A 10,284-nucleotide genomic window follows, 5' to 3' on the forward strand; every position below is an offset into this window, starting at 1 on the left:
TGTTCAGACTGGGACTAGATGTGGGGAGATTTGTTTAAAGCTTTATATCCTGCACCTTCCTTTCTCCCTCAATATGAATTGCCCCCTCCAGAGCTGCTTATTGCCCCCCCGCCCACTCGCTCGCCCGTCCTCCCCCCGCTCACCATGCCCTGTCCCCGTCCGCCATACCCTGTCCCCATCCTTCTTCCCCCCCGTCCACCAGGCCCTGTCTCCGTCCACCATGCCCTGTCCCCGTCCTTCTTCCCCCCCGTCCGCCAGGCCCTGTCCCCTTCCGCCACGCCTGTCCCTGTCCTTCTTCCCCCCATCCGCCATGCCCTGTCCCCGTCCGCCATGCCTGTCCCCGTCCTTCTTCCCCCCCCGTCCGCCAGGCCCTGTCCCCGCCCGCCAGGCCCTGTGCCCGTTCTACTTCCTCCCCAACTCTCCTGCCGGGTCCGCTCTTTCCCCCGGCCCCCATCTCCCCCCCCCCCCGTGATTCTCCCCCCCCCCGGCCCGATGGGCACAGCGCTCCTATGGAATGCTGTGCCCAGTGCGTGGCTTCTGCCAGCTACTTGCGAGTAAGCGAGCAGCCGGGAAAAGCCACAGAAGTCGCTAGACTTTCCGCAGCCCCGGCCTCAGCCCGGTCTGCTTATCCTGGGTCAAGGGAGGACTTAGCCCGGCCTGACCCCGGGATCCCCTGTGCGTCATCTGGATGCACAGCAGGGAGACCGGGCCTCACACCGGGCTAAGTCCTCGTCTAGCAACGGCCTCAGTAATGAAGAAAAGAGAAAGTATATCTGTACTGCCGACAGCATAAATGTTTCCAGGCTCATGAAGAATGTTGCACAATTATTATTATTTATTTATATAGCACCATCAATGTACATGGTGCTGTACAGAATAAAACAGTAAATAGCGAGACCCTGCCGCATAGGCTTACATTCTAATAAAAGGACAAGGAAAGAGGGAAACATGCTAAGGTTAAAAGAAATGTATTTGTGTGAACACATCCCTAGAATCGCTGTTAATGCTATTCCTAACAGATTCATCAACCACTACATAGCTGACAGCTTCCGAATGTGAGAACACATTTCCTTTTGAATTACTTGGAATTCAACAGATCTTTGCAGCAACAAAATGTAGTTTTATCCTGTGCATCTTATAAAACATGTTGGCATCTAGTCAGTGTGTCATTTTCACTTCTTGAAAATACTAAAAGAAACTGATTTATGTTTGTTGCTCCCAGTGAGAACACCTCCAATTTCATCTCCCAGCTATAGAGGCTAAATATCATGAACCACTAACTAAATAATATGGGGAACTGTGGGACAGTTTTAGACATCTGTGCATCCCAAAGCTCCCTTCTTTCATGGAATAAGGGGAAAGGTAACTGAGAGACACAGAGATATCTCATTACAAAAATGTCTCTATCCTCAGGGGTATTAAACCTATTTTCCTTGATTGCCCTAAAACAACTCTTGCATTGCCAATGTTACAGCAACAAGAAAAACTGGATCCACAGCATAAACAAATATAGATTCCTTCCCAATAACTTGAGATGGATCAAAACATTTTCTCTTCATAATCTGTAAAGAAAATCTACAGTCCGATCTGAAATAGGAATCTGGCTATTTCCTCATGAGTTATTCAAATTTTCTAGTAATAGATGGTGTTTTCTTCCTACTATGGTTAGATCTCTCACACACTATACATTAGCATAGTGGAGGTACACTAAAAAAAATACATATGATACATAGCTTCAATCCCGGATAACATTATAATCAATATATAAGTATTTTCACCACAAAAACACACTCTGCTGCACAGAAACCAATTACAGGTCTTCCCTTTTATTTTATTTTAAAACACAATTCGCTGAATTCTACTATATATGCATAGATATATCAAATCTGGCATGCAGGGTACCCCATTATTAAAGTCACATGTTCTAGGCTATGTATCATGTTAAAGCCTATTCCAATTTTTTTTTATCCCTTCCAATTATATTTTGTTTTTGCTGAAATATTTGTGTTTCACAGTCATTCACATTTTTAATTCAATTAAGTGTAATACAGTAATTGGTGTTTTTTTTCGTGGAGCACAGCCTGTGCATGTTTCACACAAATATATTCTATCTTCTAGGTATTTCTAATCCCTTTGTCTCTTGGGTGCCCATATGTACACTTACCACAAAAGCATTCACCTCAAACTTTACTGTCTTTCCATCCCTTCTCATCCCCTCTCTTTCTCTTATTCTCATACACACACACACCTCTACATTATTTCCACAGATATTTTGCCCTTTAAACCATGGGAAATACTGCAGGAAAATTACATGCCTAGTCTCACTGCCATATATAAATCAGGATAGATGTTAAATGGAGGTACTCACCCAACAACAAGAATTCTGCAGTCACACAACACTTGAATAATTATTACGAAAAGGATGGGGAATGAAGGGTGTGGTTGGGGGTTTGATCACGACTGAGTAGAAAACTGAGCCAGGGGAGAGATGGGGGGAATATAGTCAGTTCTAAACACAGCAAGCTCCATGACAGAGCACTGAGTCAGGGTGAAATGAGGCAAAGGAGGCATATAGGAAATATGCTTGAGCCAAAAGGGTGTAAAGAGAGATGGAGGAGTCAGGGGTTGAGAGTTTATAAAATAAGGACTTGAACCTTGAAATTTATATCTATCATGACAGGAACAGACAGATTCAGGAGAAATTTAAGGAGAGCAGTAATACAATCATCACAAAGTGAAAGATCTGAACAGATTGGAGAAGGAGGAAACAGCAGTAGGGAATGCCAGCAATAAGGAAGCTGTAGCAGTAGTTTAGATGGGAGGCTTCTATAACAATAAAGTTTTTAGGATTCAGTAAAGGGAATGGGAAGATTTTGGAGATGCTGAAAAGAACAAAAGTTTTTGGCCACCATTGGCCAGGGAAGGAAAAGCACAGAGATCCAATATTACTCCATGGTGCCTCAGCTATTATTTCCAAACAGATACAAAGAAAGGGGCATTGAAGAACTGCATTTAATATGTTCATTTGAGATGAGTTTGTGCATACCACACACTGGATTTTCCTAACAAGAAACTGAAGGATTTGTCTTTAGATGGCCGTAATAACCTACTGACTGTAGTGTGCCTACCTTCAGTGCAATATGGAGAGAAATGACAATTAACCCCAGGGTAATGTGTGCACAAAAGCTCTTTTGGTGGTGAAATTTAGACTTCAACTTCTATATGTCTGCACATAGGCCCTGCCTTCACACTTAACATCCACCCAAACTCTTCCAACTCATACATTTTAAGGGTCGGAAAAATGATTATTTCCAAAACTATCGCACTTTTAAAATGGGATGTGCAAAAGGCCAGCATTTTGCTGCATGTTTTCAAAGATGTAACCTCTACTCCAGAGGTGAATGCATCATCAAGATAATCAACAGATCATCTTTTGCAATTTCTGTATTCAGGGGTGAAGGAGCCCTGAGAAAATGTTTCTCCCAAATGAAGAGACAGCAAAAGTGACATTTGGCAAGGCACAACAGGGAGGGGAGCAGAGCAAGGTTGTTCTTCTCTCACTAGCATCTACTATACTTTTTAGGATGTCTGTGGGACTGAGATATGAAGGCTCCTGTAACTTTCAATGGAAAGTAGAGGCCAACCGCACTGGAGTTCAGTTACCAAAGGTCTCTCTATTCTAGTGAGTGAAAAACCTGAAGAAATACTGCAAGTGTTCCCTTAAAATCAAATCACAATATTCCCCCCATTGGGAAAATGACAGAAAACAGCAAAGAGCTCCGATGGGCACCTTCCTGCTTTTGGAGTATGGAAAGGATGGTGGGTTGGATGTTTCTGCACCCCAAAACATGAAAGGTCACTATGGGTGCTCTTTAACAAGACCACTACCATCTGAGTAACAAGAGCCTCTGCAAAAGCCTAAGAAAGGTGTCTGCTTCTGGGGGGTGGGGGGGTGGAGACCAATGGAGACCACAATCCTCCCTGGTTGTATTCATTGTGGAGGAGAAAAGATGAGGGGAGAAGGGGCACCAAACAAACGTTTAAGACAAACCACTGTTTTAAAAAGCCAACCAGGAAACTAACCCTGACAAGAGGATTTGCCCTCCTCCTGGCCGCACCGATTGGCCGAGCTCACTTCAAGGAGCCCGTTCCTGTCAAATGCAAGCGGCCTTCGGATTTGTCCGTCAAAACGGAAACGTCCATTCGCAGCTAAGGGAGTAGATGATCCCCCTCCATCCTTTCGAGGCTTAGCAGGTAGCCGCCTAGGAATCAATCACACACACTAATAAAATAGGCATTCCCCCACCCCGTCCACGCCACGCTATTACTACAGATCTGTATGCAAAACAGATCTATACATACACATACAATATACACAAATAGGCAAGGCATGCATGCAAACCGAATACGCGCGGGTTACATCCTGTTTCCTAACATTATGCCGCCTCAAACATTTCAACCATAAATCGTACTAAAAATGTACAAACCCATTGCCTGTATTTGTTCATTATATAACTGCTAATATAACATATCCTTGTTTCTTCCTGGAAATCCTTCTTTTTTAATCGCAGGCTGCCGGGGAAAGGTGGGGGGGGTGTCTTCTTTTCCTCCCATTTGTTTTTTTAAAAAAACAAAACCCAGGCTTTACGCATATGTCAACTATTTTCAAATCTAGGCATTTCCGATTCTTCTGAAGTCCGAGCAAGAACACTTCGGGAACGAGATTAATTCTTAATGGATCACACACACACAGGGAGAAGCAGGCAATTACATGGCTGTTTTCTAGGAGAAATTGCAAGGAGGACAGCGATTCTGGAAGGGAGAGGCACTCACTGCTACTACTGGAAAGAGATGTACGCTGGGTCACATCTATGGCCATGTATTTTGGTTTGTTTGGGTGTGTTTTTAAATGCTCTCTCAAAAGGAAGCGCCCCCCGACCCTACTTCTCATCACCCGCCCTTGTCGACCCCTGAAAGGTTTATACACCCAGAGGCAATTAAGAGTGTGTGTGTGTGTGTGTGTGTGTGTGTGTGAGAGAGAGAGAGAGAGAGAGAGAGAGAGAGAGAGAGAGAGAGAGAGAGTTCAAATTGATGCATTACAGCTCCATAATGGCCATATTCGTGCTTAAGCTCCTCACCTTTCAAATCATTGCATCTGTCTCGCGTCCTCCTCACATGGATGCTACAACCTCACGTCTCGCGGACAGCCCATTGCGGTGAAGACAGGGGCGCGGGGAGAGCAGCAGCCCAGACGGGTCCGAGGCGAGAGGAGGAGGAGAACCTGCTGCAGTCAGGGGTTCTCCCAGCCTTTCGCTTGCTTGCCTGCCCCCTCAAACCGAGGCTCCCTTCAGGCATCGGCGAGCCCGACTCGCTCGGCTTGCCAGCCCCTGACTCAACATTCCCAGCATTCCCGGGGAGCTGCCTGCTACGCTGGGGCGGAGCGACTCACCGCTAGGGGCGGCAGCGAGCTTCCTCGTCAGAGAGGCTGCTTGTGGCGAACCGGACCTGAAGTAGCCGCCGCCGCGGTGAAGGCTTCTGTCTCGCGGGCTTCTGGCTTGCCTCGCTTTGCTCTCTGCAAGCTCAGCGATCCCAAGACCCCACCCTGTGTGTGTGTGTGTATATATGTATATATATGTATATATATATAAGACTAGGGAGAGGGAGGAACTGCCGCCGAGAACTGAGAAACACCCCCACCCCCCCACACACCCATATAACCAGGTTTGCATGCAGCCCCTGACAGGGTGGGGGAGAGACCCACAACCCGCTTTCCTTAAAGACGCTTTGACTTAAAGGAAAACGGGCTAATCGAGGATGCATGAAAATAGAAGCACAGCGCCAGATTACCATGTATGAATGCCTTTAGATGGATGTATGCATGCATGCACGCACATGCATACAGCCATACAATATTATCTATTAAAAGAAGGCTCCTAGCACCCACTTTAAACGGATAGATGATGTTGTTTTAAAAACCGGGCATAACTTAATTAATGTTACCAAGCTAATAAATAGTGTTATTGTTGTGTTATTTATTATTGCTTTTAATTATTGCTGGGGGTTTTGAATGTGCCATTTCATCACCACATTACTGAAATTATTTATTTAATGATATTTATGAATCACGTATATTAAATACATTCCTAAGGGCGCAATCCTAGGCATGTTTAGCCCGGAAAAGGTCCTACAATTCCCAGCATGCCCAAGCCAGCAGTGCTAACTGGGGCATACCGGGAGTTGTAGGACATTTTTCTGTCAAATCCATAGGACTGTGCTGAAGTGATGTACAGAGGACAAGATTACCCTCCTGCCTGAGAATGTTGGAAACATTATGCTTTCAGTAGGTGCCGCAAACCCAGAAGAGTTAGCTTTTGCCTAATTTGTAGCTTTCAGAAGTTCCAGAGAGTGGGCACTAGGACATGAAAGGTGCAATCCCCAATTTTGGTGGGGAGGAGATTCCATCCTGGGTTTTAGTTACAACCAGCCAGAAATCTAAAGGAGCAATCCAAAGTGCTGAACTCTATGTTCAAAAAGGGTGTAACTAAAACCCAGAATGGATTATCAGCCCTGCTGAAATTGGAGCCACCACCCTCCCCTGGATCCTATGCATGTTTAGGCAAAAGGGAAAACAACAACCCTGCAACTCTCAGCATTCCCCAGCCAGCTATGTAGGATTTCTGTCTCTCTAAACATGCATAGGAATGCACCCTAAAGATCGTATTCTGAGCCATGATGGACCAGAAAATTGTGAAATTGCACTAACATTTTAGAAGTGCTTTAGTGCAATTTTTAAAATGAATTTGAACACACTTTTTAAAATGAAATTTGTCATTTTGTGTTAAATGAATGAAATGAATTTAAAAGTACTTTAGTAAAAAAACAAAAAACAGATGGGGATAAGTGGTAAAAATGGGGTGCTCAGATTAATTGTCCCTTTTCTGCCCACACCACTAATGTGGATGGAACATAGTGGAATGTACACACACAGTAAAAACACTATCCCCTATTCCCCAAAGTGTGGAAAGTAAATTGCAATTCCTTGTGTGGTGTATAGCAGAATAGCAATGGCTGGATAATGCTAGGAGCCATATGACACTTCCTTATAACTAGTCAAATAATTTGCTCATCATTCCAGCTTGTCTGTGTGTGGAAAGAAAAAAGACAGAAGTAGTTGGAAAACATGGGAGTGTTACAAGTTGAAGGAGACATCTGGACAATCCCCCACCCCCATAAAATTCCATGAATGAGGCAGAGTGTTTGCATCATAAAAGTCTTGTCTGGAACCAGCCCTAGTCTAGAAGTCAACTGACCAGTTTTTAAGCAATGGAAAATCTGATTTCTGTTTTGTGCACATGTACTGCTGCTAAACTATCTTTCTGTGGATATAGTTTCTATATCAAATTTTGAACAAACGAAAATTGATTTCAATCAGGTCTTATAGTTATTTAATCCTTTCAGTGCTCTAACATTTGCTATATCTAAAGCAAGTTGGAATTGTTTACAAACATGAATATTCCTTCTAGAGAATATTACTGATGAAGATTATTGTTGCTGTGCAATCTTTGTCCATCTACCCATGACAAGAGCAGGATCAAGGATATATTATTTGTGGCCATTATCTCAGGAATGAGTTAAGATACTCTTCAGGAGCAACAGGGGAATCAAGGGAAGAGAGGTTACACACTCTGAATTCCCAGAAATGTATCTCTTTATTATATATATGTACACCAGGTGGCTTATAAAGATTTGAAACAATAAAACATCACATAATCAATAAAAACCAATAAAATCACAAGGTAACATAAAACAGCACAACTAAAAATTCTTCTTAAGAATTCATGCCAACCCATCCAGATTAAAACTGATTCTTAAAGGCCCTGCTAAATAAAAAGCATTTTCAGAGTGCTCTTAAATGGATGGAGAGAGGCCTTAACAGATTTCCCCAGGGAGAGAATCCTATAGTCTGGGTGCCACTGCCAAAAATGTAACATATAAAACAAATTCATAATGATACTCTTTAAAATCTTTGCCTCTCTCTCAAAGTCACTTGGAGGTAAGAAAATGTCCAGTTGACTTATGGTTAGGATTGCAGCCCTCTTGTCCTGCAGCTGACAGATCAAATTGGTCCTTGGTATCCCAAACCAGAACACAGAGTCACCTGAGCTGAATGACCACAGCATGTCCAAAATTGGTTCTTTGCCATTGTTACACTAGGGAGTAGCAACAGGTTCACCCACCCCCAGCCTTCCCCCATTGCTGCAGTGGTCAGAGAGTAGCCCTCCATATTTTTGGTGCCCTTATCTGCCTGGCAGTCTCACTGTGCACTTAAGCATCCCCACTTGCAGCGACAGCTTCCACCTCTTCCAAGCACCTGATAATGCCTCATCTGCCCTAGCACTGGCCCTATTGACTCAGCCTATATGGCCTCTGTGTCCACTCCCCAGCCAACTGGTTACCACTGGGCATCTGGTAGACTCACCTTCTGCTGCTTCCTCTTGCCTCCCAGCTCATATTATTATTATTATTATTATTATTATTATTATTATTATTTATTTATATAGCCTATTCATAAAGGGTTCAGTCCCTATTTGATGTTTCTCTCCCCTTTCTGCCCACCTGCCAAAGTTCTTTAGCCATTGTTCTAACTTTGAGAAGTCTTTCGGGCAGGCATAAGCAGGAATCCTCAGTGCCTCTTCTCTACTTTTGATGCCCTGCTAAGACATCTTCCACAGCTTTACTTTCCCTTCCCAAGACTTTCCCTTCTTCTTCAATGCTAAAACTGTAAGCATCTGCTCTCTTCCTCTCTCTGATATTTTCCCTCCTATTTCAGTTCTTCTCTCCTCTGATATCCTCCACCCCTTTCCTTTTCCTGCCCAACTTCCTTGATGAGTCAACTATATTGTACTCATCTAACTCATCCACGTGCCCCCCTTGATGCCATTCTCTTCCAACTCTTGATTGCCACCTACCCTGCCGTTATTCCTCCTCTCTACCACATAATCAACTTTTCCCTTTCCTTTAGTTCCAACCCTACTGTGTTCAAACATGAATTTATTTTTTATTTTTAAAGAGACAGAAGCTCAGGAGCACTCAAGTGACTGACAGTGAGTTTTTTTAAAAAAAAATTGATTTCCCCCGCTCCCCCCACCCTACCCCCAATGGGCGCACCACTCCTGAGAAGTGCTGCACCCCATACGCAGCTCCCTGCTCCGGGTAAACCCACAGAAATGGGCCACATGCTCCGCAGTCTCAGGCTCAGCCTGTGACCACAGAAAAAGCAGGGCCAAAGGGTAGGGCTGTATCCCAGGGCAAGGGAGGGATGATCCCTCCCTGATCCTGGGATCCCCTGTGCATCATGTGGACCCACAGGGACGATTGCGGGTATCACCCTGGGATATAGCCTGGTCCAGCACAACAAAGGTCCGCATAGTTAAAGCAATGGTATTCCCCGTAGTAACCTATGGCTGCGAGAGCTGGACCATAAGGAAAGCTGAGCGAAGGAAGATAGATGCTTTTGACCTGTGGTGTTGGAGGAAAATGCTGAGAGTGCCTTGGACTGCAAGAAGATCAAACCAGTCCATACTCCAGGAAATAAAGCCAGACTGCTCACTTGAGGGAATGGTATTAAAGGCAAAACTGAAGTACTTTGGCCACATAATGAGAAGACAGGATACCCTGGAGAAGAGGCTGATGCTAGGGAAAGTGGAAGGCAAAAGGAAGAGGGGCCAACCAAGGGCAAGATGGATGGATGATATTCTGGAGGTGACAGACTTGACCTTGGGGGAGCTAGGGGTGGCAACGGCCGACAGAAAGCTCTGGCGTGGGCTGGTCCATGAAGCCACGAAGAGTCGGAAACGACTGAACGAATAAACAACAAAGCTAAGGCCATAGTCACAATACATCCATCTTAAAATCAAACTTAAGAACATTTACATCAATGGAACTTTAAATATTTAACTTCAGCTATTCTATGTTCTGAATTATTACCAGAAACCTTATTCAGAGTTCTCCCTTTTTACATTTAGAACATTTAACTCTGAGATAGGAAAATCCAATTCTACCTACATCATTGTGATGATTTAAAAGATGTAGAGACATTCTGTTTTGTTCAGAATATGCTTGCTGGCCTTGACATGAAGATAAACAGAACTGTTGACTGCCTTCAGTTAAAGCATCTCTTTCACAAGCATTGCTCATCCTCCCTTACCTGTGTCAATTACTTTTCAGAAGCAGCTGGTCCCTTTCATATTTGAAGATTCAATAAAAATGGAGAATATTTGAGCA

At 44.1% G+C, this 10,284-nt stretch overlaps 1 protein-coding gene across 3 annotated transcripts in view; it reads right to left on the bottom strand.

Moving 5' to 3' along the window:
• The window catches only part of ERC2 (ELKS/RAB6-interacting/CAST family member 2), a 596,359-nt gene extending 591,112 nt beyond the window's left edge, over positions 1-5,247 (bottom strand). For all 3 annotated transcript variants that reach the window (XM_063121300.1, XM_063121299.1, XM_063121298.1), the window contains exon 1: positions 5,139-5,247. The gene's annotated coding sequence lies outside the window, so the exon portion shown is untranslated. The remainder of the gene's footprint in view (positions 1-5,138) is intronic.
• Between the last annotated feature and the right edge of the window lie 5,037 nt (positions 5,248-10,284).

Source organism: Elgaria multicarinata, chromosome 3 (genome assembly GCF_023053635.1).
Source record: "Elgaria multicarinata webbii isolate HBS135686 ecotype San Diego chromosome 3, rElgMul1.1.pri, whole genome shotgun sequence".
NCBI classification, from domain to species: domain Eukaryota; kingdom Metazoa; phylum Chordata; class Lepidosauria; order Squamata; family Anguidae; genus Elgaria; species Elgaria multicarinata.